Below are 25,344 nucleotides of genomic sequence, written 5' to 3' on the forward strand. Positions count from 1 at the left end.
ATGTTCTCAGCAGCTGAGTTATTAGCTCATTCAGCCTTCCTTCCCTGTAAAGCAGAGGGACAATAAACACGCGGAAATGTGGCGTTTAGGAGCCAAAACAAGAAACCTATCCAATATTTGTGAGCCTAAAAACACCGGCACAAAACCCTTTGGACTGTTTCATCCAACAGCATCAGAAAACGCCCCTCAGTCAGTCAGTCTGTCTGACAGTATTCCTGTGGCACTCATCACTGTAGTCTCTAGGTACCAAGTATCAAGAGGTCTATTTAGGTACATAATGGGCCCTCATGTCACAAATGCAGGAGCAATCTTCATGTCAGACTTACACTCACAACTGGGGCAGGACAAGTAATTGAGAAGGATCATTTACCAAACGGATTTCTCTCTTTTTCTGTTTGAATTTCGGCAAAGCTTTGCCACAGCTCTGAAGAAGGCAAAGAGGCCCTGCTGCTCCTCTGCCAAAAAGGCAGCAGAGTCATGCCAGGATATGGAGGAGAACCCAGACAAATTCAGCACCGACTATGTCTATCTGCAGCTGGCCAGATGACTGCACACATTCTCTCACTCCAGACCTGGCCACAGCGATCCTTGTGTCTGTGACATCCAGCATTAACAGAATCCAGACATCTCTGCAGAGTAAGAGGTAATGAGGTAATGTCCTTGCCCCAAAGACCTCACCTTACCAAACAGCACCTAGCACAGTAAATATAAAGGAAAATTAATAAAGTCTCTTGACATATTTCCACATTCTCCTGGCAGTAACAACTTCATATACCCCCACAGGTGAGCATGTGCAACTGTGCAAACATAGGTGTGACATGCATACATGCCCATTCATATTGACACACATGCACAGTATCACCACATCCACAAAAAAGGCTAATTAGACAATGAGAGAGACACGCACTCCCAAAATGCACAGTAAACACTTCCCACCATGAAACCCTCCTCCTCAAACATAACAGCAAATTCTAGTTAGGTGGTCACCCTCAGAACAGTGCCAGACCACAAAGTTGTGTCAATGTTGGTTCTTCTCACGCAAATAACTATCGCAACTAGAAATGTATTGCTATAGTTAATAAGCAAGATATTTACGTTAACTAAATAGCAGCTCATTATGAAAATATACTTGCAGCTGAGCAATTATGCAATAAAATATTACACAGTTATTAAGCCTGCAATACACACATCCCTAATAATCAAAATATTAATAGGCAGCCACTATTCTATTATACAGCAACTCTGCTATTATACAGCATCTGCCCTATTACTGCCAAATGGAATGCATAGTTAAGTGAATTTAGGGCACTTCATTTAATGTGTTCCCAAGAGTTCACCATGGAAGATCTACAAGGCAAGTCTCCATCTAGGCACCCCCTGCAGAATGCAGCAGTGGGATCCCGGAATTGCCCAACTATTCAAAGCCACATGGCTTCACTTACTGACCATGGGATAGTTAACCCTTGCTTGGGCAGTGTACTGGCAGGGAAATGGCTGATGCAGTAAGGTGTGTTATAAGGGGGAAAAAGTCACGGCCAAGAATGAAGAAACCCACATTCAGGGTGATTGGCTTTTTCTTTGTTTAATGGTTGCAAAGGAAATTAAATGAGCATAGAAGAGTTATTTTGAAGCAGAGGCTTGAAGCTAAAGATGTGTGGAAAGAAAGCTGGCTTCAAGGGTGACACATGTCTGTATTTTCCTGGATGCATGGTTCTCATTTTATCTGCACAATCTCCAGACCCAATGTCCACAATTCATACTGGATATTGTCTGCCAAGTCAAGGATTCAGCCTGTACTTTTTCCCTTAATGACACTGTCAAGTAATACAGAAATATATAATCAGGTTTAATTTTTGTGTTTTATTCCACATTGTGAAAACTTCTCAGAAATCTGAAAATACTTTTTTCCTACATATTTTGTCCTTTTTCCATTTGGCAAATGCCAATTGTTTATTGCTTTTCCTGTGTTTTAAATGAAGCTGTGCATGGCTGTTATTGGCACAAAGCAGCTTTGTTTGTGCGCAGCCTTTTCAACAGAGCTCTAGGAATACTGCTAATTACTGAACTGTGGCCCCAGAGTCACCAGAAAGCAAGAGCATGTCAACTGCTATTGCAGTGCATCACCAGCAGGGGGAGCACAGAATATTGTGTTTGTGTAGGTCTTTTTTGGAAAAACAATGGGCCTGTTTCTCAACTACTTTATCCTTTCTGTTACAGAGACAAGGTGGGTGAGGAATATCTTTTATTCGACCAATTTCTGTTGGTGAGAGAGACAAGCTTTCAAGCTTCCACAGAGCTCTTATTCAGGTCAAAAAAAGTTATGAATTTAAGCTCCCAGGCTCATCTTTTGAAGGTGTTGTACAGGTTTCCTTTGAGGACGAGGACTGATAGGTCAGATATAGTGTGATCACTTGGTGAAAAGTGTTCACCCACCAGTGGTAGGGTGTTCTTGTCTTTTATCCTTTTCCTGTGTGAGTTCATTCCAGAGCGTAGCAATTGTCTGGTTTCACCTGCATAGTTGCTCTTGGGGCATTTAGTGCACTGGGTGAGGTGCACCACATGTTGTGACAGGCATGTGTAAGACGCATGGATCTTGAAAGGTGTGTTGGGGGGTGTTTATCAGTGTAGCAGTGGAGATATATCTGCAGGTTTTGTATCTGTTGTGCTGGCAGAGTCTGGTGCCACTTTGAGAAGGTGCATCCTGGTCTGTGGAGAGCTTGCTTCTGATGATGAGATTGGAGAGCTGGGGAGTTGGCTGAAGGCCAGAAGAGGAGGTTCAGGAAAGATTTCTTTCAGAATGGGGTCCCCATCAGGTATGGGGTTTAGTGGTTTGATGATACCCTTCCCATTGTCATTGCCACCTGGACAAAGTAGGTATGATGTGGCAACATTCCGATTTGGTAGGAATTTACACCCACTGTCACCTCAGTTTGCTCTGGCTACCTAGCACTGGAAAACCAAGTTCCATTGATCTGTTTCTTTTACCTGCATTGATAAAATGGTAAATTTAAAAATATTTAGATTCCTGAATGTGTTTGGAATTCTATAATTCCTGTGACCATTTATTTTTCAAATACTGAAATCTCAGAGGAGATGAGAAACTAATGGGAGTCACATAGTGCATGTCAGGAAGGTAGACTGTGTAACCAACATTACCTTTCCTGGATCTACAGCTAAGATATATTGATACTAATTACCATGTTTATCCACCAAACCACTGTTTAATGTTTTTGTGGTATCCTAACACTTATATTTGTTTATTAGAGTGGTGGCTGATTATTGGAGATGCTGAAAGTTATCTCAGCTCAGATTCCTTCTGTGTAACCTCGGGTAAGTCAGTTTCCATCCCTGTGCCACAGTTTCCCCATCTGTAAAATGGGGATAATAATGCCCTACTTCACAGTGCTCTCACCAGGACTCATTAAAGTGTATAAAACACTTTGCAAGATGAAAAGTTCTGGCTAAATAGTATTTGCTCATAGGCTGTTTCACCATCCATGGCTATTGTCACAAATTGAGAAGACTGGGGAGTGTCCACTTGTCTCTTTTCTCCTATTGCTCAGACCAGAGTCAATCAGGAGTAGCGCCACTGAAGATACACCTGTGTAAAATGCTGTAAGCAAGAGCGGAAGTAAGCCCAGGGACCCAGTTGACTGCTGCCATCATTTACATGGGTAAAAAGTGCCCATTGCACTTTGCACAGTCATGTACAGCAATGCAAAGTAGCAGCGAATCAACCCCCCCTTCCCCGCCTCCCTGTGTCTCCATGCAGGAAAATGGACCATGTCTGTGACCAAGCGAAATAGGCCTTACGATCTGGGCTCTCTCCAAGCTGGACTGTCAGTCCTTTGGGGACCAGGAGCTGTTACCAAAGGCACTGGGGAAAGCTGCAAAGAAGACAAGCTGAGAGCCTAGAGAGGGGGAGGATGGCAACTTCGTACCTCCATCTTCTTCTCTGGTCTCTAACTTTAAAGAGGGGCTTTCTGCCTGCTGCTGGTGGTCATGTGCTTTTTTTTTTAAGGCCTTATCTGCCATATGACTTCCAGTTGGAATGATTTATGAGGTGAAGAAAGCACACTGATAAATTTTACTGCTGGCCCCAGCATAGACTGGGGGTATCAACAGCCCAATCCAGACAGCCCTAATGGAAACTGCTGGCACCAAAGAGCAAGGCATTATTTATGACTGTCTGCAATGCCACTGTTGGAAATTTATCATCACTTCTCTTGCGCATGTTGGAATTGCAGCAGCATGCTCAGAGAAGGGAAGGGGGGGAGACGAGCACTCCTTGCCTACCCTGAGCCAGTCCTCACCCCGCACCAGGACACAGGTGCCTGTAAAAGGGAGGGAGGAACCTGGCGAGAACATGTTGCAGTGCCTAAAGGAGTAGGGGAAAATAGACTTAGCAAGCGTGAAAGGCAGAGAAACAGGAGGAGCGCTCATGGGAGACCAGTGCGCTGGCCCTGTGATCTTAAGCAAAGTTGGCTAGAATTCTCCCTTGAAGATGAGAAGCCAGATCCCCTGCTAGCGTAAGCGAGCCCAGCTCCACTGAAGTCAATAGGGTGCACCAATTTACACCAGCTGAGGATCTGGCCTCTTCACCGTTCTTTCAGGTACAGCGCCCTGAGCATGTGTATCCAACAGCTCCCAGTTCAACGTGTTCCTGTCTGACTGCTGCTGCAGCAAAGGTGCCCTTTCTACATTTGCCCTGTCAGGGAGATTGTGGCCACCCCAGCTCATGGGTTAGCTCTGGTCACTGCGCTCACATCCTCCACCCTGGCTGGAATGCGAGTCTCGCTTTGCTGCAGGCAGCCAGTGAGGAGGCTGGTCAGACAGCACTAGAGCTGCACCCAAATCCTAGTGCCCCAGCCTAGTCTGACTGCTGGGCCCTGGACAGCAGCGTGTCCTCTCTCTCGCTCACTCGCTGCCAGCGCCAAACACATGCTGTGCTGCAGATGAGCCTTGGCTGTTACGGCCCTTCCTGGAGTCATTTTCAGCTAATTGCATGGGAGCGCATATGTCCCAGGGAGGCATCAAGACAACTGTCAAGCCAGCTCTCTGGTTCACACCCACAGCATGTGGGTTATGGGTCAAGGGACAAGGATGTTTTCTTTTGGCTTCCCTGCACCCCAAGGCCTGCGCATGAGGCTTCAGTGATGAAGTGGATCAAGATCCTTTGGTGAAAGACACTATTGATTATAGGAACACTTGGCACTCATGTGGATAACACTTTTCATCTGCGCCTCTCTAAACCCTTTACAAAGGTGGGTCAGTATCTTAATCCCCATTTCACAGAAGGGGGAAACCGAGATTGCAGGAGTTTAACGCTGGGATTTTGACAATAAACCCCTGGTTTGGGTGCTTCCACTTTGGGGTGCCCAGTCTGGGGCAGCTTAGGTCCTAATTAGCAGAGCTGCTGAACTCTCATGACTGTAACTGCAGACAGGGAGCAACAGGTGCTCAGCCTCCTGAAAGCCAGGCACCAACTGGGGCCCCCAAAATCAGAGGTGGCTTTTGAAAAGAAGTCTGTAAATGATATATCCGAGATTATATGGGAAATCCATGGGAGGAAAGAACCCAACAGTGATCCACTGCAACCCCTCCCATGAGCTGAGGATACAGTTGAGGAAGCTTAACCCCGTATCACCAACTCTAACCAGTACAGCCTGCTGCCTCCCAGAGAAGTACAACGTGCTGCTACTGTTACAAATGGGGCCCTGTAAGCTACGGCACTGGGCTAACACCCATCTGTAAAAGTTCTCTACCTCCCCAGGGTGCTGTGAGGGTCAAATCCATTCATGATTGGTGTGGTGCTCAGATGCCATGGTAATGAGGACCATGTAGGTACATGAAAAATGGCACCTCATTGGCCATCTTAGCCAAGAGGCCAAGGAAGAAATGGACCATGAAAATTCAAGCTGGAGGCCTTCCAGGTAGAGAGTGGTGCAATGAGATGGGTGAGAGGAAATCTAGAGCTGCCGTTCACTACACTGTACCTGTTCAACAGGTTAACAGAAGACTGCAGGGTTAACAGAAGACTGCAGTCTCCACCAAATGTCAGGCCCCGGCTTTTCCACTAGCACTACATTCACTGTGGAACAAAAATAATACATAAAAAAAAAAGGAAGAGTGTGGCCGTAAAATTTGGATACTAATAAAATGTTTCAGGGAGATAATTTTTTTTTCAATTTAATGGTAAGCCCTGATCCTGAAATGTTCCACAAATACATTTTCACAGCGCCACTCACTATTATTTGTAGATCCTTTTGCAACCCTTGTCAACAAATCCCTGATAAAAAGGAGACACTTGGCTGTGTGCTAAAGCTATGAATTTAGGAAGTGTCAACCCGTCCTTATTTATGGGGCAATCTTTGCCTTTCCCATTTTACTGATGTGGTTTGGTGCGGGCTTTCTTTCTCTCTCCCTTTGCTCTGGAGTTTGGAGATATTAATACTGAAGCTGTCTCCAAGAGAATGCTGACTTTCTCAAGATTCAGGGAAGTTATGCTCCATAGACAAATCTCACCAAGGAAAAAAAATCCATCAAGGGGCAGGAAAAAAAAAAAAGAACTTGGCAGATATCAGAATTCTCAGTGTGTTGTTAGGCAGTATCAGTGTTTGCTCAACTTACACTGTCTCCTTGTGCAGAAGTGATTACGGCATCTGAGGACTGAAAACAATGGGGCTAGGAAGTGGCTGATTAAATAGAACTAGGATACCCCGGCAGACTGGGGAGAAGGAAGCAGGAAGGAGGAAGCTGCCCTCTGTCCCCTCTGCAAGTCAGATCAGGGTTCGGGTCTTTGTTTGTTAGAGAGGCTCTGGGGGGACAAAGTTATGTTAGTATTAGTGATAGGTGAATGTAAAGAGATTGGAAGTTTGGATTTGGATGGGATACTAATAGTAATATAGTGCTTTACAAAGTTCTTTACAAAGGTGGGGAAGTATCATTATCTCGATTTTACATATGGGGAAACTGAGGCATGTGGAGGGAAGGGACTTGCCTGAGGTCACCCAACAATTATGTGGCAGAGCTAGGAAAATAACCCAGCAGTCCTGATTCTCAGTCCAGTGCCATGTTTACTGGATTAGCTATAGATAAAATAAACCTCCTGAATTAGGCATGGACCCAGATCTGAATACACTTGTGTTTTGGGAAAGGTCAGATCTGGATGCAATCCTGGATCCAAAATGTGTGTCTGGATCCATTGCTACTTCAGCACCTTTCACAACCAAACTCGGAACCTTTTATGGCCAAACTCAGAACCAATATAAGGTTCTGACATGTTCACACAAGTGACTTTATTCATTTGCTTATGGTCTGTGGCTGGGACCAGAATGAGACCTGCTACCATACTGAAAGGGGAACTCATCTCATGGCATTTCCAGCTGGAATTGGAGGCAGAAATGCCACAATCAGTATGAATGAATGATTCTTATAAGACATCGAGCCAAGTTCTGCTGGTTTAAAGGCCTGGATGGTCCAAATAAAGACCAGAGTTTCTGGATGCTCATCCAAATTCAAACCATTAAGTATTAGTGGTTCACCTGTCACTTGCATGAATAAGCATCTGAAATGTTATAGGCCAAATTCATCCCTGGTATAATTCCACTGAAGCCATGACAAATTGGCATTCTTGTTATAAATCCATTTATCAAATTGAATCTGCAAAACTGGGCTGAGAGAATAGCTTTGTTCATGGAGTCTCAGCACTTCAGAAGATGAACATGGTTAAGTCACTTAATTGGGAGTTCATGGATTGGGATTCAGTTCCTGGCTTTATCCCAGAAAGTCATTCTGTCATTGGGCAAGTCGTTTCATCTCTCTGTGACCTCAGTTCCCCATCGTTAGAGTGAGGATCACAATCCTTCCTTTTGCCCTGTCTTGTCTCTCTAGAATGCAAGTTCTTCCAGATAAGAACTGTCTCTTGCTGTGTGCATGCATCTAGCATGCTGGGGCCTCTACATGCCGTGTAAATGTTTATTATTACTCATTAATAATACTGCCATGTGAATAATACTCATCATGATGGGGTTCTAGTCCCAAAAAGAGAGATGTCCCTATCTGAACCCTAACTGAATCTCGACAGTCTGGCTCTAGAAACAGACGAAAGCTTTTATTTTCCTTAAATTACTTTGGCCTCATCCTGAATAAGAACCATATTTTCCCAAGAAAGAGCACAGGACAGGAGATGAATCCATGAATTTTCTCTTTTCATGCCCAGGAGAGAAAAGAGATCGAATCACTGTCCCCTTGGAAGGGATAGGATGGAGATGTTAATTTCATAATTAGCTCTCAACCTGGCAATATAACCAGCAATCAGCCCTCTCTGTCAAGCCAGCTGTTGAGGTATCAGCACTAGTAATTCAACAGGGGTCCATACTTCTTCTCCACTGCTACAAAATCAGTCACTATATTCAATAACTCAGATCCAATAATAGTAATAATTAGTAGCATAGTAGCACCAATGCTGTTTGGTGCTGTACATACCATGAGAGACTGTCCCTGCCTCAAAGAACTTGAAATCAATGTGCAGCGGCAGTCAAAAAAGTGAACAGAATGTTGGGAATCATTAGGAAAGGGATAGCTAATAAGAGAAAATATCATATTGTCTCTATATAAATCCATGGTACACCCACATCTTGAAAACTGTGTGTAGATATGGTCATCCCAGCTCAAAAAAGATATATTGGAATTGGAACAGGTTCAGGAAAGGGCAACAAAAATGATTAGGGTATGGAACAGCTTCTAGATGAGGCGAGATTAATAAGAGTGGGACTTTTCAGCTTGGAAAAGAGATGACTAAGGGGGGATATGATAGAGGTCTATAAAATCATGACTGGTGTGGAGAAAGTGAATAAGGAAGTGTTATTTACACCTTCTCATAACACAGAAACTAGGGGTCACCAAATGAAATTAATAGGCAGCAGGTTTAAAACAAACAAAAGGAAGTATTTTTTCACACAATGCACAGTCAACCTGTGGAACTCCTTGCTAGAGGATATTGTGAAGACCAAGACTATAACAGGGTTCAAAAAAGAACTGGATAAATTCATGGAGGATAGGTCCATCAATGGCTATTAGTCAGGATGGGCAGGGATGGTGTTTGCCCAAAGCTGGGAATGGGCAACAGGGGATGGATCAGTTGATGATAACCTGTTCTGTTCACTCCCTCTGAAGCACTTGGCATTGGCCACTGTCGGAAGACAGGATACTGGGCTAGATGGACCATTGGTCTGATCCAGTATGGCCATTCTTATGTTCTTAATCTAAGCAGAGAGAGGAATTACCTCCATTTTACAGGTTGGGAACTGAGGCACAGAAACATTAAGTCACTTCCCCAGGTGGAGATGCAAAAGCAATGCTTGTGAAGTGGCTATTGGTTTATTCCTCTTGGTCTGGAGCACCTGCACTGCTTCCTAAAAGACCTGACTTCAGCCAGACGGTGGGATAACCTTGCTGGCTTTCATCCATGAGTGGCATCTGTCACAAAGGAATTGCCTCCTGAGCATAGGACATACACCCCACACAACAGCATGTCGCTGGTCACCAAACAAAGGGGAGAAAACTCTTTCACTGTATCAAAGAAACTCTGGCTCTAACCTCTCCCTTTCCATGCAGCTCCCAGTCACTGCTGTTCTATGTTTACACCTCCACTGACAAGTGATAACCCTTGAAAGCCCAATTACATTCCACTTGTGTTTTTCTTTCCCAGCACAAAGGAACCCTAAGTGTTCGCCCCCTGTTCGACTCCTTACACAGCACAGGGACAATGACAGGTACAGAGCTCGGCGGTGCATTCTGCCTTATTAAGAATGTGAGCATAATGATTCTGTTTTGAATACAGGCAGTACAATAGATGCCCAGGCTGAGAAAAAAATTGTTATAATTCCTTTATGAGACTCCCAATTAACAAGCAGTCTGTCACAAGGCTGTTAACGCATGGATCTGCAGCGGGAGAGCCAGGGAACATAACACATAGAGAAAGAGAAGTGAGACTGAGACTTGGGTAAACAATAAGACAGGTACCTTGACTATCTTGGGCAACTTTTTTAGATTCACAGTTTTTTTTTCTCTGTGAGCTTTGCATATGTGTGTGCATGTGTCTTTTCTTTAGTGAAGTGTTGATTTCAAACCCCAACACAAATTGAAAAGCTAAATTTGAGGACCAGCCACGGAGATAAGCAAAGGGTATCAGAGTAATAGAATCTGATTTGTGAGGAGAGTTTACAGGCACGTGCAGGTCATTAACGTGGGAAGGGTAGTCTAGTGCAGTCTTATTCACGCTTTTCAAGTTCACAACCACTTATTCAAAGTCAAATTTCTCACAACCCCACCCATATATTTAAATAAGTAAAATATGTATTGATGATCACAGCAAGAAGCCTACATAAGTGATTTGTGGATGTGTTTCTAGAGGTTAACAGAGAACACACATGCTCAGGAGCTAACTCATCACCAGATCTGGGGTCAGGAAGGCAGATTGTCAGGGACACTGGAGGGTTTTTATCTTCCTCTGCAGCATGGGCCTGGATTGCCAGATAGGATTACCTGGGCATATCCCACCTAATCAATTCCCTGCCACTGCAGGAGCCTTGGTCACTGGTAGTGCCTTAGTCCCTCCTGTTCACTTTCTGCAGCACACAACAGTTTAGTCTCCTGAGGACTAAAATGCTTTAGTTTCACTGAAGTCATTGTGCTCAGCACAGGAGTACGTGGGTAAAATTGAATGGGTCTGTGCTATGCAGGACATCAGGCTAGTTGACCTAATCATTCCTCTTGGCCTTCAATTGTATGAAGCTCTGGGAAGCTATGACATTCTTCACCTTGAAGAGTCAGGATGTGTAGGCAATGGGGAAGTGAGGTTTTCCTTGCTTTAGACTGCAATGCAATTTTTAATCACCCCGCCCCAACAATGGCTTTAAAGGCTCTCCCGGGGGCTTGTGCCCCACTAGTTTAGAAACGCTGATCAGGTGGCTAGGGCATAGAGAGGAGACTCAGGAGACATGGGGTCCATTCCCAGCTCAGCCACAGCTTTCGTGTGCAACTTTGGGGCCATCATTTAATCAACCCTGTTCCTCATCTCTACAAAATAGAGGTGATATTGTTGTGAGGCTCAGGTCTGTGGATGAGGCTGAAGTGCTGAGATACCCCAGTGGTGATAGATGCCCAAGTGCTATGACTTGTGCATTCAATTAATAGTAGGCTTCACCATCAGATCTACCTGTCTGGCAGGGGCTCCCCGGCCTGGTTTCTCCTGCATTTGCAGGGTTGTGGGCGGGGGCTCCGAGATCCTAAGACAAGCTTCTCAGGACGATTGCTGTTTGCATGTTACAGTGCTTACAGGCCTTCCTCAGCTTGGAATTAATGGCAATTAGATGTTGGTTTGTAGATCATGTTTTTACAGTAGCATATGGTCATCATTTGAGCCCTTTACTATGGCACTTGGTGAACAATGGAGCCTCCTCCCGGCTTCCCCATACCTTGTGTTTGGGTGATTTACTGTTGCTCTGTGTCCCTCTGCCCACCAACTTCCACACAGGCAGAGTAAGCTTGTAATTATAGCTGAGTCTGGCAGTGCCATTGGAGTTAAAGGCCTGCTGGGATTTCCCATTAACAGGAATCCAAATCCCAGCTGGAATGAAATTTGCCCTGCTGGCTGGGCCTTTTTATTAGTTTGTGTGAGCCCTTATTAAAAAAAATACTTCACAATTCTGCAGTAACAATCCAAAATACTCTGCCTTACCCTTGGGTTTGAGATTTGGATGTTCAAAGAAGCATAGGGACTGAGGGGGTTAAATTCAATAGGATTTGAGCACCTAACTCCCTTAACGTCTGGGCCCCAGGCCATTACTGCAGTGTAATGTGTTGGGGGGTTTTTACAAGAGAGGTTTATTTTTAATTATTTAAACAAGCTCAGTCAAATGGCTTAGAAATCAGGGAACAGCCCAATAAAAGCCTCAAGGTCTTAGGTACATTGTTACAGACTTTGGTATCTGAACTGGCTTCGTCTCCAGAGCATTTCCCCTTTTTTTTTTTTTTTAGTTTAGTCCTTAAAGGGAAACCATTGCCTTCATTCAAGTAGTGTTGGTACAACAGTCCTAGGGACAGATGTTCGTGGCTTATCAATAGAATATGTGGCACAAGCAGTGGTGGCTCATGCTTTTTACCAAGCTATGCTACCCATGTCCCTCTGCCCTGCCTTGGAAACACCCCATCTAGGTGTAAGAGGGGATTTCACTTTCCCCATTGTCCATTCGCCGAAGCTGCCAGCAAATGCCAGTTGCAACAGTGGTCTTTGTGATGAGGGACCCTGTCCCCTGGGATCCAGATGAAGATCCCTTCATGGGATCCTTATCCTTGAAGTCCACAGCTGGAGCTTTTCCATGTCCACTAAGAAGAACCCATGCACCATGCTGTAAACACATCAGTGCAGCGTCTTTCCCAAAATATCATCAATATAGCACCAGAGTGCCAAATTCTGGCCCCATTTACTCCAGTGCAACCCCCTTGGCTCCTGTCACCATTATAAAGTTGTTGCTAAATGACTGATTTAGCCAAGCTTCCATATTCAATATTCTTGTCACCCCAAATATTTGTTTAATTAATCATGGTGGAGATTTTCAAGGATGCCTAAGGGAATTAGATGCCAGCGGGATATGGGCACTTAACTCCCTTCAATTCCTCTGAAATTCCCAGTCCCATCCACACTGGATAGGTACACACTCAGTACAACAAAAGTCCTTACCTATCATGAATTGGGCTCTTTGTAATACAGTATCTGGCTGGATTCTCTTGTGATTCTCTTATTTGACTCTTCTAAAGTCCCAGTCAGGAACCTGGAGAGGATGTTTTCAGGACAGGAGAATGTGATTGTCCACTGGATCCCAGAGATGAACTGGAAAGTCTAAGGTGTGTGAGGATCATGGACAAGAAGCACAATCAAGGCTGGAGGTGGGGGAGAAGAAAGTGGGAAGGAAATAAGAGGAAAAAGCTGGCGTGAAGTGGAACAGGCGAGGAGTTCATAGCTCATATAAAGCATTTAACACTTTGAAAATAAAGCAAGAGCATTTCCCAATCTCCAGTGCTGTTTGACTCTGGAACTCAGCTAAGTATTTGAACAGTTCTTGGAATCCATCAAAGGTGACAGCATTTCACAAACTGCAAACAGCCAGAGGGCTAGGCTGATCTGCTGTGAGTAGTCACATAGCTTCAGAGGAGCTTGTCTGCATCATGCTCAAAAAATGTGTAATCTTTTGATTTTCACATGACGTTTCCCCTCAAGCGAAGAATATATATATATATATCTAGGTTCATATTTTTGCAGCAAAGAGAGAGAGTGAGATCAGCTGGGGCAATGAATTGATAAACTCTCATCTTTCATATCTACCAAGACCTGGGACTGGAATTGGCCTGGGTTACAAATTACCGAATTCTGCATTCTCAGCTCAGTGCTGTGCCTAATGGCTGAGAACAAGCAGCTCGGAAACAAGTGATAATGCTTCAGCCAGCAGTGTGCAGACAAGCAAAGGGGAGAGGAGGCTGAGTCATCAGCATTCAGACTGGGCCACAGTGGTGTCTCTTCCTGCACTGGCTGGAAAGGCGTCTCCAGCAAGTCCTTGGGGAGGTTTAACCCTATCCATCATCTCCGTTGTAGTTCTGACATCACAATGAGCAGTGTGTATATGTGCGCAGGTACCCAGGGAGGCTGGTGAGTCAGTGATGAATCTGATTTTTTTATTTTTGGGTTCAGAAAGATGGAATAGCCTTCACAGAAAGGTGGGATCTTCCTGGTGAATTGACACACTTCAAGGCCTGAGAACTTCCTCTTTCAGGCACACAGACTCTGCTGTGCTTCCCAATATCCTAGCTATCTCTGGGTAGATTTTCCTTGCTGTGCTGTTGAATGTACCAGGCACCTCTAGGTAGAATGCACCTGCTGTGCTGAATGTATCCAGAACGTCTAGGTAGAATATGCCCATTCCATTGCCACATGTGACAGGTATGTTCTAACAGTCCACTGTTATGGACTCACCAGCACAGCTGGACTGGGAAGGCACCAGCAATGAATGGGTCAATTTGTCTTCTGTTGGTTCCTTTGTTCCTTGTGGTGATCCACCTTGAATTCTGTCCCTCACTTTGGCAGGCTGAAGGGTTAACACAGAACGTTAAGACAAAGAGCTGCAGGATGCGAGGAATCCGGCGGCTGACAGTAGTATGACACAATGAGACCATTTCCAAAAATAGAGAGAGACCAAAATAGTGGCTTATGGCTCTCAGATGCAGAAGGCAGGTCCAGAATCACTGGGGGTGAGGCATATTTTTTGATGTGCCAACAATGCAACAGTCAACCAGAGGAGCTCAAAGTACAAGATGCAGATAGGCCAGAATTCCACTCATGCTCAGCATTTAGCCTCAAGGTGTAAATTCCAATCAAGAAGCCCTTCAAAAGGTTAAGTGTTGTGTTTGCTCTTCACACAACAAGAATAATATGAAGGAACCACACAGGCATGGTGGGGTCCAAATAGCCACGTTTACTGAATATTCACACCAGCAAGTGAGGAGAGGGGATTCCTGTTTTAATTACACAATTACAAATACAAATTCTGGGAGGGATTTTAAAAGCTTCAGCCACATTTCCTGAAAGACTCAGTGAACAAAGAACAATGGGACAGATCCTCAAATGGTGTAAGTCGGCATCGCTCCACTGATATCAATAGAGTGACTTCGATTTACACCGTAAGAATAAGAATGGCCCTACTGGGTCAGACCAGTGGTCCATCTAGCCCAGTATCCTGTCTTCCAACAGTGGCCAGTGCCATGTGCCCCAGAGGGAATGAACAGAACAGGTCGTCATCAAGTGATCCATCCCCTGTTGTTCATTCCGAGCTTCTGGCAAACAGAGGCTAAGGACACCATTCCTGCCCATCCTGACTAATAGTGATTGATGGGCCTATCCTCCATGAATTTATCTAGTTCTTTTTTGAGCCCTATTATGCTCTTGGCCTTCACAACATCCTCTGGCAAAGAGTTCCACAGGTTGACTGTGCATTCTGTGAAGAAATACTTCCTTTTATTTTGTTTTAAACCTGCTGCCTATTAATTTCATTTGGTGACCCCTAGTCCTTGTGTTATGAGAAATATTCCAGTTTTTAGTTTCATTTATCCATGGGGAATCTTGTCACTTGCCCATGTAAGAATCACCCTCATAAATCAAACCCACACATTTGAGACAGCAAAAAAAAGTAAATGATGTAGCAAGCAAGAATCCAGATACAATTCCAACAAGTTACAATACCAGGCATAAATGTGCTGGAATTTGGTCAATGTACTATGTCCAGTCCTGATGGAGGTTTCAAACACAGAGTCCCAAAGCCCCATGTAATTTAAGTTAAATAACACACTGCATCTTCAGTGATCGCCAGTTAGTATGATGATTCAACCCCTACTTATTTATTGTATGTGATATATTTACTGAATCCAATAAAGGCTAGATGCAGGCCACGTTGCAAAGTGGATAAAGAGCTAGCTAAAGCACATCTGTTAATCTCACATCAATGTAATTTTTCCTAAGAGCCAGTTGGCCTTTGGTTAGCGTTTCATCAACAGTGTTTTCACCTTTCCGGGGCAGTAAAGTGCATTGCTGGGGGAGTCATTGTGTTGCCCATGTGGCATTGTGAGATGAGCAACATGTGAACTACTTAACGAGCCTTTTTCTTCCCAGAATCCTTCATACCACTGGACGAATCACTTTCCAAATACATTTATTGAGGGACTAATCCAAAGCCCATTTAAGTCAATGGCAGTCTCCAATGGAGAGACCCCTCCATTGACTCCAATGGGCATTGGGTCAGGCTCTCAGTTAATATGGGGAGATGATAGTTGCAGAGTGAACTGCTGAGGGGGGTGGGGTTTGTTTGTTTGTTTTCCCCTAAATCCTGGCTCGGTTCATAAGGCAGATTGAGATGGGTGTGCATCTGCCTCGTCATCATGAGAGCACAGAGTTGGAATAACAGCCCAGTGCTGTAATTCAGGGATCAGTTCCATGGCCCATGTGGCCTCGGGAGGATCCAGGGACTGGACTGAGGTGAATCGCCAAATAATTGTTTGCAAGCTATTCTTTAAGTGTGACGTGCTCCCCCTAGCAGAGACAGCATGAGCTGCCCTGTGCAACATAAGGCCAAAGCTGTGGCTTCAGTGCATCTGACATGCATAGCCCTAGGGCTGGCTCCTTGCACACTGAGGAAATTTCACCCATAGGGGGAGAAATTTCACACAAGAATTGGCAAAAACTTTCAAATAATGAATGCCTTAAAGAATCCAGTGATCCAAAAAAGTGGGAAAATTTGACAAATTATTCCCTAGAGATTATTTCCTCAGCCCAATTCTTGGAAATGCTAAATTGTTCTCCAAGAGGCAACCTATAAATAATTTAAAATACATAAGCTTCCAGGACAAAAATATATTACCAGGGACTTTTTTAGCCAAAATGTTTCTGTATTAAAAATTGTTGAAGGGTGCCATGTTCTCTAACTTGCCTCTGTACAGAAAGAAAAGGGAATGGTGATATTCTACTGACTGCGTGGTTTGGTTGGAAATGTTGGATTTTTGTTAGTATTTGTAGCTTAATACAACAGCTATACATTAAATGTGGACCAAAGCAGATATTTATTTACCTCTAATGAGTTTTATTACATCCACATCCACATTCTTTCCTGTTTGGAACAGCCTGAAAGCAAAGTTATAGGGATGCCCATGTAATGGCAAATTAAGGGCCCAATTTTGCATGATTTACTTACTGGCATGAAGGCTGCAGGATCAACTCACTAAAAAAGGGTCATTCAAAAGGCACAAATTGTGTTTAGAAACTGATAACCAACCCTCTCTACTGAAAAGGATTTTATTTCACTATCTAAAGGAGATCTCTGATTAGTGAGTGATGGGGTAACTTCAAAAGCATCAGAAGGTCTGGTCGAGATAAGCATTCAAAAAGGTGGATGCTTCTACAGGCCTCTTTGATCTGCAATTAAGGATGGAAACCTTACAGGCTTTCTCGGGCGCTATCCAGTGCCTTGTGCATTAATGACGCACCAGGCAGAATAGCATCCAGCTTCCTCTTCCAGCTGCTGCGTGCAGACAGTTAGCAATAAACTAAGGAAGACAGGGAGATTTTAAAGAGACAGTAAAGAATTCCACTCCCACCAGAACATCATGTGGTCACTGACCTTTAGGCTGAAATTCATGACTGTGCAGACATCATAAAACACTGAAGTCCTACTTAAGCCCTCTTTTGAGGTGTAGGCCTAGGTCCTCATCTGGCGTAAAACTGGCAAAACTCCATTGATGGGTGATTTACACCAGCTGAGGATCTGGCCCTCTAAGTGGTGCATTATGCTGTCCCTCTGTCCCAGGTTGAATTTCATCCTTAATGCAAAATACAAGAGGTCAGATTCTGCTCTCACTTGCATTGGTACATGTTGATTTTAAGGGCGTTACTATCAGTATTTGCATTGCAATAGAGCTGAGGAGCCCCGGGCACGGACCAGAACTCACTGTGCTAGGTGCTGTACAAACACAGAACAAACTCTCGATTTACAACCAGGCAGAATTTGGCCCAACTGCTTTTTGACATATCAAACCCTATTGCACTCTCTCCCCTTTAAGAGAAAGGGCTGCATTAATGTCATACTTTATATGCTCCCAACAGCAGAAGCTATTGCCGGTGGCTCAGGTTGCCTATCCACAAGTTGCACAAAGTGCAGGTTAGGTGTTCCGATCACTTTTCTAGCTATGTGACCTATCAAATGCAGAGAAAAAGGAAATTATTTTTCATGGTGTTGCCAGAAAAATTATATATTGTGAAACTATAATTTAGATATATACACAGCAAATAAAAAATACTGCAGGTCATGGGGCCCGGAGAAACTTGTAAAAATCATTTTATTTTATTTTATTTTTTAACGGTTGCAAAGAAATCTTTCCCTTCTTTGGTCAGGTTGCATGCAGCTCTGTGGTGCATAGGGAGGTCTGATATGCACCTCTGCAAGTGTATGTTTATTAGGTCCAGTCATTCCTCCAAGTAATATCCACTATCTGGGAGAGGGAATGCAAGAGACTTTCTCAGGACTCTTAGGGCTTGTCTACACAGTGACAGCAAAGCACACTAGGAGTGTGATCTGCAGAGTGTTCTAATGTGTAGTGCTCGAAATGCCCTGTCTAGACCCTACTGGCATGCTCTAATCCACACTGATGCCGTCCCGTTTCAAACAGGACTATGTTAATGTGAACTATGCACCTTTTAGAGCGCAACAGCAAGGTCTACATGGGGCAGTTGGAGAGCAGCATGTTAGTGCGCTTTGCAAATCACACCCCTCTGGTGCACTTTGCCACACCATGTAGACAAGCCCTCAGTGGCAGGGTAGCCAAGGAGGTTTCTGGGAGACTATGCCAGTTTAAAGGAAGTTAGTTTCTTTTTCTAGCTTCTTGCTGCTTTTTGTCCCCTCTGAGAATGATTCAGCTGTCTCAGAAATATATATTATAAATATTTTTGTGTAACTTTAGTGCTTATGAAAGGGACAGACTGAGAGGTTTGGAGAGAAAGAGAGAGAGAGAGAGAGAGAGAGAGAGAGCACTTTATCACCAGACCAGGCTCAGGATGGGGAGTAGAACTGGTTGGGAAATCTTAAAAAAAAAAAAAAAAAAAAAAAGATGGAAAATGGCTTTTTGTCAAACAGAAATGCTCTGTGTTTGTTAAAAAAACACAGATTATAGAAAAAGCAAAATCTGAAAATTTTTCCACAACCAAAAAGTGTTCATATTTCAGTTTTTCTATCGAAACCCAAAATATTCCATCACTTTTTTGATACAAGAAAACAAAAATGTTTAGCTTTTATTTTATTTCCCCCAAAAAATTATTTGGCTATCAGCTGTAGTAGACAGTGGCAAACACATTTCTCCACAGCTCCCCCAGCCAATTTGTCTCATCTCCAACCTGGAGAGATCACCTTGAGGAGTACAAGAGATTTCACCCATCCATGACTCATTCAGTCATTGGTCTCTCCCTCAACACTGTCAGTGTGACCTCCTTGGTTCCAGAGAGCTAAGCAATAGCATGAGGATGCATTTTTGGTCTTTTGATATTTCTGTTTCCCTTTTCTCAGCATTTGTGGGTTTCAGAGCTGGAAAGGGTCAGCACTCACTGCCCCCTGCTGGAGGCATCACCACTTCAGCACACCCCAACCTCAGAGGTGTTCAGTTGGAAGGGAAGAGGAGAGAGTTCAGACCTCAGGGGTTACCTGCTGCAAGCAGAACCAACGAGAGTTGGTCCTCCAGCACCTAGAAGGGCCAGAAGCAGGTGGAGGCCAATCAGAGTCCAGCAGGCCAGATAAAAAGGGCTGGCTGCTTCTACAAGAGGCCAGTTCTGGGTGAAGCCAGAAAAGGGAAGACAGGCTCTCGCTGCCCTAACCCAAGCAACCTGGCCCAGTTAGGGGCCTAAGGTTGACAAGATTAGCCTCTTTGAAGGACTAGTGTTTGTTTAATGACCAGGGGGCTGTTTTGAATTTCAAATTGAAAATTAGTTTTCTGCTAGCCCCTGAAAGGGGAACAAAGCTGACCTGGCCAGAAGGCTAGGCCACAAAAACATCCAACCATTGTGGAACCAGGACCCACGGGAAGCTGCTAGAGAGGAAGGCCCTCTGTGTCCTATCACAAGGGGGTACTCTGGGGGTGACTGAACACTATAACACAATCCGAACTGAAAACTAGCAGCACAGAAGTCTAGAAAAAGTCTAAAGCAAAGAAAAATGAACTGGGCTTTCTGATTCTCCCAAAAAAAAAAAAGGCTTATTTTGAGGGAAGGTTAGGTTTGCGTCTTAAATTAACCATACTGGTTATTTACTCTGATTCATTATTTGTATTATGGTAGTACTTAGGAGCCCCAGTCATGGGAAGGAGTCCATTGTGCAAGGAGCTGTACAAATACAGCACATGAAGCCTAGTGACCACCCAGGCTGCCTTGCAGGAATCAAAAAAGAATTTCATGCAAAGCTGAATTCATTGAGCCAGCACTTCAGTGAGCGTGAACTGGCATAGCTTCAAGGAGCTTTTCTTTTTATGAAGGTGCCCTGGGTGAAAAGGTGGAATAGTTTTTGAGATCTTCAAAAGAAGTTGGGCTCACAATTAACACTGCCGTAAATCAAGAGCCACTCTGAAGTTGATGTGCCCCATGTAAGTCGAGGGCCTCCCTTACACCAGCTGACATTCTGGCTCATTGCACTTCCTTCAGTTTGCCTGCAGGGAAATTCCATTTGTGTCTCTTTGGTTGTGTACAAGCACAAAGCTCCTGATTGTGCCTTTGAACATTTGTTCCTGGGTCTGTTTGTGCTTATTCTGAAATATATATTTTTAAAAAAAAACACCTCAACACTGTTAAGCAACGTGCACATCAAGCTGTCAAGATGCCTCTCTGTTAATATCCACTCAGAAAGCAAACATTGACAGGGGGAGTCTTATTGCTAGCCTGGTTTTTAAGCACAAAATGTGTCACACCTGGAAGTAATTAGAATACATTTTTACTAATTCATAGCTAATTGCACAATTACTCTTCTAAGAAAGATTCAGCTCTTGAAAGACACTTCAACACGCATGAAATAAGTTTCTGCAAAGCTGGCTCCAAGGAATAGCATGAAAACATTTGACTTGATCCAAACTATGTCTTTGGGTTTTTTTGTTTTGTTTTTTCAAATTATGAAATTCTTTCCTACTGTATTTCAAAGTGTTCAAATTTGACCAGGATGATGTCTCTGGTAATTTACAAACTGGAGTGTTGAGAAGGCCTGTATTAAGCCAACTCAGTAAAAAGCTTCATTCCCATACTGGATGGAACCATAAGCAACCTCCTTATTCACTTGGCATTATTAGGTCTGTCAGACAAATAACAGAAGCAGAGCTTTCCATGCTTCTCCCCCTCCTCCTCTCTTCCTGCCTCTGTGCTACTTGTTTGTTCATCGTGAATGACAAGCCAAACAATTCTAGATTGGTGTTCTTCTATTGTAAAATAATTTCCTGGACTGAAGCGATTTCTTCATTTAGGATAAGTTCTAAATATCTGGAAGAACACAAACAGCCAATAGTAACAATAGGCTTCTCAACCTTTCAGCAGTAGCATTATTCAGGAGCATCATACCTAGATTATACTGATCAAAATGAGTCATCTGCTCCAGAGTGTTGCTCACTTTCTGAAGCCACCACTGCTGCTGTATGTATGCCAGAAAAGCAGCCTTGTTCCACCAAAAGATGAACTAGACCCATGAACAAGTCAGAAGGGCCCAAGTCCACCTTTCAGTGATACCACTGATTAAGTGCAATCATACTCCCTTGAGCTGTGACTTTGTCAGCTCTTATACCTAAACCAAGTTGGGGCTGGTCACTGCTTAGATGAGAGACATCTAATGAAAATATACATACGAAAGGAAGTGGTGATGGTTATTCCATCCTCTTCCTCTCAGTCATGAACCGATGGCTCATGACGATGCTAGAGAGCTCTGTGCCACTGGACTTATTGTCTTATAGGTGAGATGTAAAACCAAAGTCCTCCTGTAGTCATTAAAGATCCAACTGCCCTTTTCAGAACACTACACTCAGCGAAGACTCTGAACAGCCGCGTCTCTGTGAAAACTCAGCCAATCCATTTTGACAACCCCACTGACGTGTTGTCTATATTTCCAGTGCGCCGGCAAATGTTTATTATTTAATAAGGTGTGATGAGACTGTCCTGAAACTTCAAAGGCAGCTGACACATTTGTTAGAGATAATCAAGGAACTTTGGGACAATTACGATGAAAGCTTTGACAGCGAGAAAATGCACTAACTGGAACTGTAACTAGCACCAAAGTCAAAGACTTTTCCTGGAAACAACTTGAATATTCATTTTATCCATTAAACATCACATTTGTGTGGGTTTTATGCTTTGCGTGCCTCATGTCTGCTTCCTGCATGCTCAGGAGAGCCCATTTCTTGTGTTTGCAAGATGTGACTCCCTCATCCTTCTAGGTAAATCGCAAATTTTGATTTGTTCCCAGACATCTGTTTGCATTGCTGTAGCGTCTGAGCATCGCCCAAGTTCTGGATTTATCCTTGTAACATCCCTGTGAACTCAGGAAGGATTATTATAAACCCCATTTTACCAAATGAGGCATAGAGTGGGGAAATGACTTGCCCCAGACCATAAAGTGGTCACCTACAGTGGGAAACTACATTGTTTTAATTGACACAGCTTAGTCCTCAAACAATGTAGACAAGGACTGTCACAGAGAGCTTCATGTTAGCTGGTTACAGTCAATGCTAGGGCAGACACTGAGTGCTAAGCTATGTTCTGCCAGGTGTAATTTAAGATGAGCTGTGACAGACGCAGTGAATCTCCCGCGTCACTATGCAGTTCCTTAACCCCCAAGCCCACTTGGAGGAAGGGTAGTTATCCTGCGGCACTTAAGGGTCTTACATTGTTGGGCTGTACAGGCCCTGAATGTGAGACATAACACATCCTGTGTGCACATTGCTAAAGCTTCTGGGGGTAGAAGTGCATGAGAGGCCAGCCTTTCCTGCACACACTCTCCTGCTTGATAGCTATTTCAGGAGGGCCTCTTTTGTGGGAGCAGGCACAAGAGAAGGATGCAAGCACAAGTCCCACCTTCAAAAGCCAGACTGCAGTCAGGACATGAACCAGGACCCCTGAGTTCTATAGGCAGCAATTCCACCATCTTGGTATAGCGCACACATTGTTGCACTTGAACAGAGGACAGAAAAAGGACGTCTCTGGTCTGGTGAATTAGGCCTAGGACCGAGCATTAGGACACCTGGGTTCTGTTCCTGTCTCTGCCACTGGTCTGCTGTGTGACCATAGGCAGAAGCTGGGACTGGACAACAGGGGATGGATCACTCAAAACTGTTCATTCCATCTGAAGCATCTGGCATTGGCCACTGTTGGAAAACCAGCTAAATGGATCATTAGTCTGACCCAGTATGGCCAGTCACCCTTCTGTGCCTCAGTTTCCCCATCTGTAAAATGAAATAATGACATTGACCCACTTTTCTAAAGCTTTTTGAGAACCAACGAGAAAATGTGCTATATGGGCTTGATCCAATGCCAGTCAAAATCAATGGAAGGTGTCCCCAGTGAATTCATGGAGATGGGATTGAATCTTGTAAAAGCATTATTAATTCAGCTACAACCCACAAAATTCAAATGTGCCTGAAAGCCTCTTAGAAAAGAGGTGAATCAGACTAAAGAGCAGCTGAGCACTTCCTCTTGGTCATCGGATATACTGATTTCCCCTAATATTGATTGATTGATATTTAGCTCATAGACATATTGTGAAGTTGACATACAAGGCTTTCTTCCAGTTAATGTTTAGAGGGGGCGTTTCATTTAATCAAAACCTTCTATTACTCAAGCTAGTGAGAAATAAATTTGATAATCTGGATGTAAAACTAAAGCCACTGATCTAATAAGACTTTTGTATGGTATTAGTGGGAACAAATAGTGACAGATTGCTAACATGTTACAGTAAAAATTACCAACGTGATGAGACTTTTGCACCATAACCAGCACCTCTTGTTATCCCATTAGCAAAAATGATGAGACAAAATTGCTAATAGGAGAAAACTTTCAAGTTGTATTATATCACTCCTGTACTGCACCGGTAACATAACAAAGGGATAGAAGGAAATTAATATGATAATGCAATAGTGGCCAAATGTAGCATCACCTAGCCTGAAAGGCCCACTGCTACATCTATCACAATATGACCCGTCAACCCAAGAAACTTGACACCAGTTTTCAGTAGGGGAATGTGCAAGTATATTTTCTCTGCCTGGGTATGCTTTGAGAGCATTTGCTTTTCTCTGTTTGCAGCTCTGAGCAGGTTGTGCATCATTTTACTATACAAACAAACAAACAAACAGTGTTGATTTTCTACCATGAATAATACTCAGGAAGTGCTGTCTAGTAACAGAATTGATTTCATTATCGCTAAAGCATCCCTGATGGATGGGTGTCAATGCCAGTTTGGAATACCACCAGTGACCCAGGTTTCACTGGTATAGGGCAGCCCTTTTTGCTGTTTCCAATAGCCAGATTTAGAGAACCCAGAATTATCCAGATTCTCTCTACTGGAGCATCTGAATTACTCTCTCTAGGTGAAATTGACCCCTGCACCACTTAAACCCTATTTTGGTGGCCTTAGTGAGACTGAAGCAGTGCCTACCCCTTGTTCTGGCCATCTTACATAGGTGAATTTCACCCTTATCCCTATGGGCACCCACAGCTGGAACAACCATGCATGCCTTGTATAGCTGCACCCAAATTCATAAGGTAGACACCATAAATGGTGAAAGAGGATAACACTAAACCCTAACAATTTAGTTGCCTGTATATCCACTTACACTCTAACAATCTCTCTGGTAACCAATTCCTTTCAATCTTCTCCCCGCCCCCGCATCATTCCGGAAGCCCACAAGTGGGTGGTATCCTATCTATTGGTGGGAATGCACCTGAAAATATCTCCAAACCATGCTGTTTTCTGGTACTTCATTCCCAGTTAAATTAAAACTCTCCCTACGCCCCTCCTCCCCACTTCTTCTGCTCTGTGCCTCTGGATTGAAATAATGATTAAAAGGTCTGGTCACGTGGCCCTTTCCCCTAGCTCCTTTACAGTTTGGCTTCAGCCCCAGCGAACAAAACACTGCAGCTGTGCATTGTATTCTCCAGTAGTCACTCAGAAAAGTAATTGGCCAAAGATTATTCTGTATAATTGAATGGCAGGGGCTTTGTATACCAAACAGGGACTTGTCTTTGTCAAAAAGTCTTTACAAAGTATCCAGCTCCGGGTGTCAGAGAGGACAAGTTTTTTAATCATGTTAAAATGATTTATTTAAACGTCAAACCATGTCACCTCACTTCCTTTCATTTTTCAAACTGTTTGTGTTTTTTCTGGATGATAAATTTATCTTCAGACAGCCTCAATATGACTAATTAACTTTGAAATATAAGAACCAGATGTGTGAGCTGGAGAGCTTTCTGAACTCATGCCAGACATTTTTCCCCCTCCTCTCTCTGTTTCCCTGCTGGCTGAGCTGAAATTGCTAAGTAGATACACACAGTACATGGAAAACCCGGAGCCTAGTTAGTAATACAAATTGACTCTCTTTTTCTTCCTCCCCTCCCCCTACACTTGCCCTCCATAGATTAATTTTTTACAACTTTGAAATTGACCCTGGTAAGGTCACGACAGCCAGTGACCCAGAAGGCATGAAGGATCTCCATGTACCTGCCTTAATGATACTTAATGC

General features: G+C 43.7%; 1 long non-coding RNA gene across 1 annotated transcript; it reads right to left on the reverse strand.

Annotated features, from left to right (window-relative positions):
- Positions 1-1,693: 1,693 nt before the first annotated feature.
- Positions 1,694-13,622, reverse strand: LOC120396748. Its single transcript, XR_005593340.1, has 3 exons — positions 13,427-13,622; positions 12,746-12,945; positions 1,694-1,814 (listed from the first exon to the last, which is right to left on the reverse strand). It is a non-coding gene; the product is annotated as an uncharacterized LOC120396748 (long non-coding RNA).
- Positions 13,623-25,344: the final 11,722 nt, after the last annotated feature.

Source organism: Mauremys reevesii, linkage group 2 (assembly GCF_016161935.1).
Source record: "Mauremys reevesii isolate NIE-2019 linkage group 2, ASM1616193v1, whole genome shotgun sequence".
Taxonomy (NCBI): domain Eukaryota; kingdom Metazoa; phylum Chordata; order Testudines; family Geoemydidae; genus Mauremys; species Mauremys reevesii.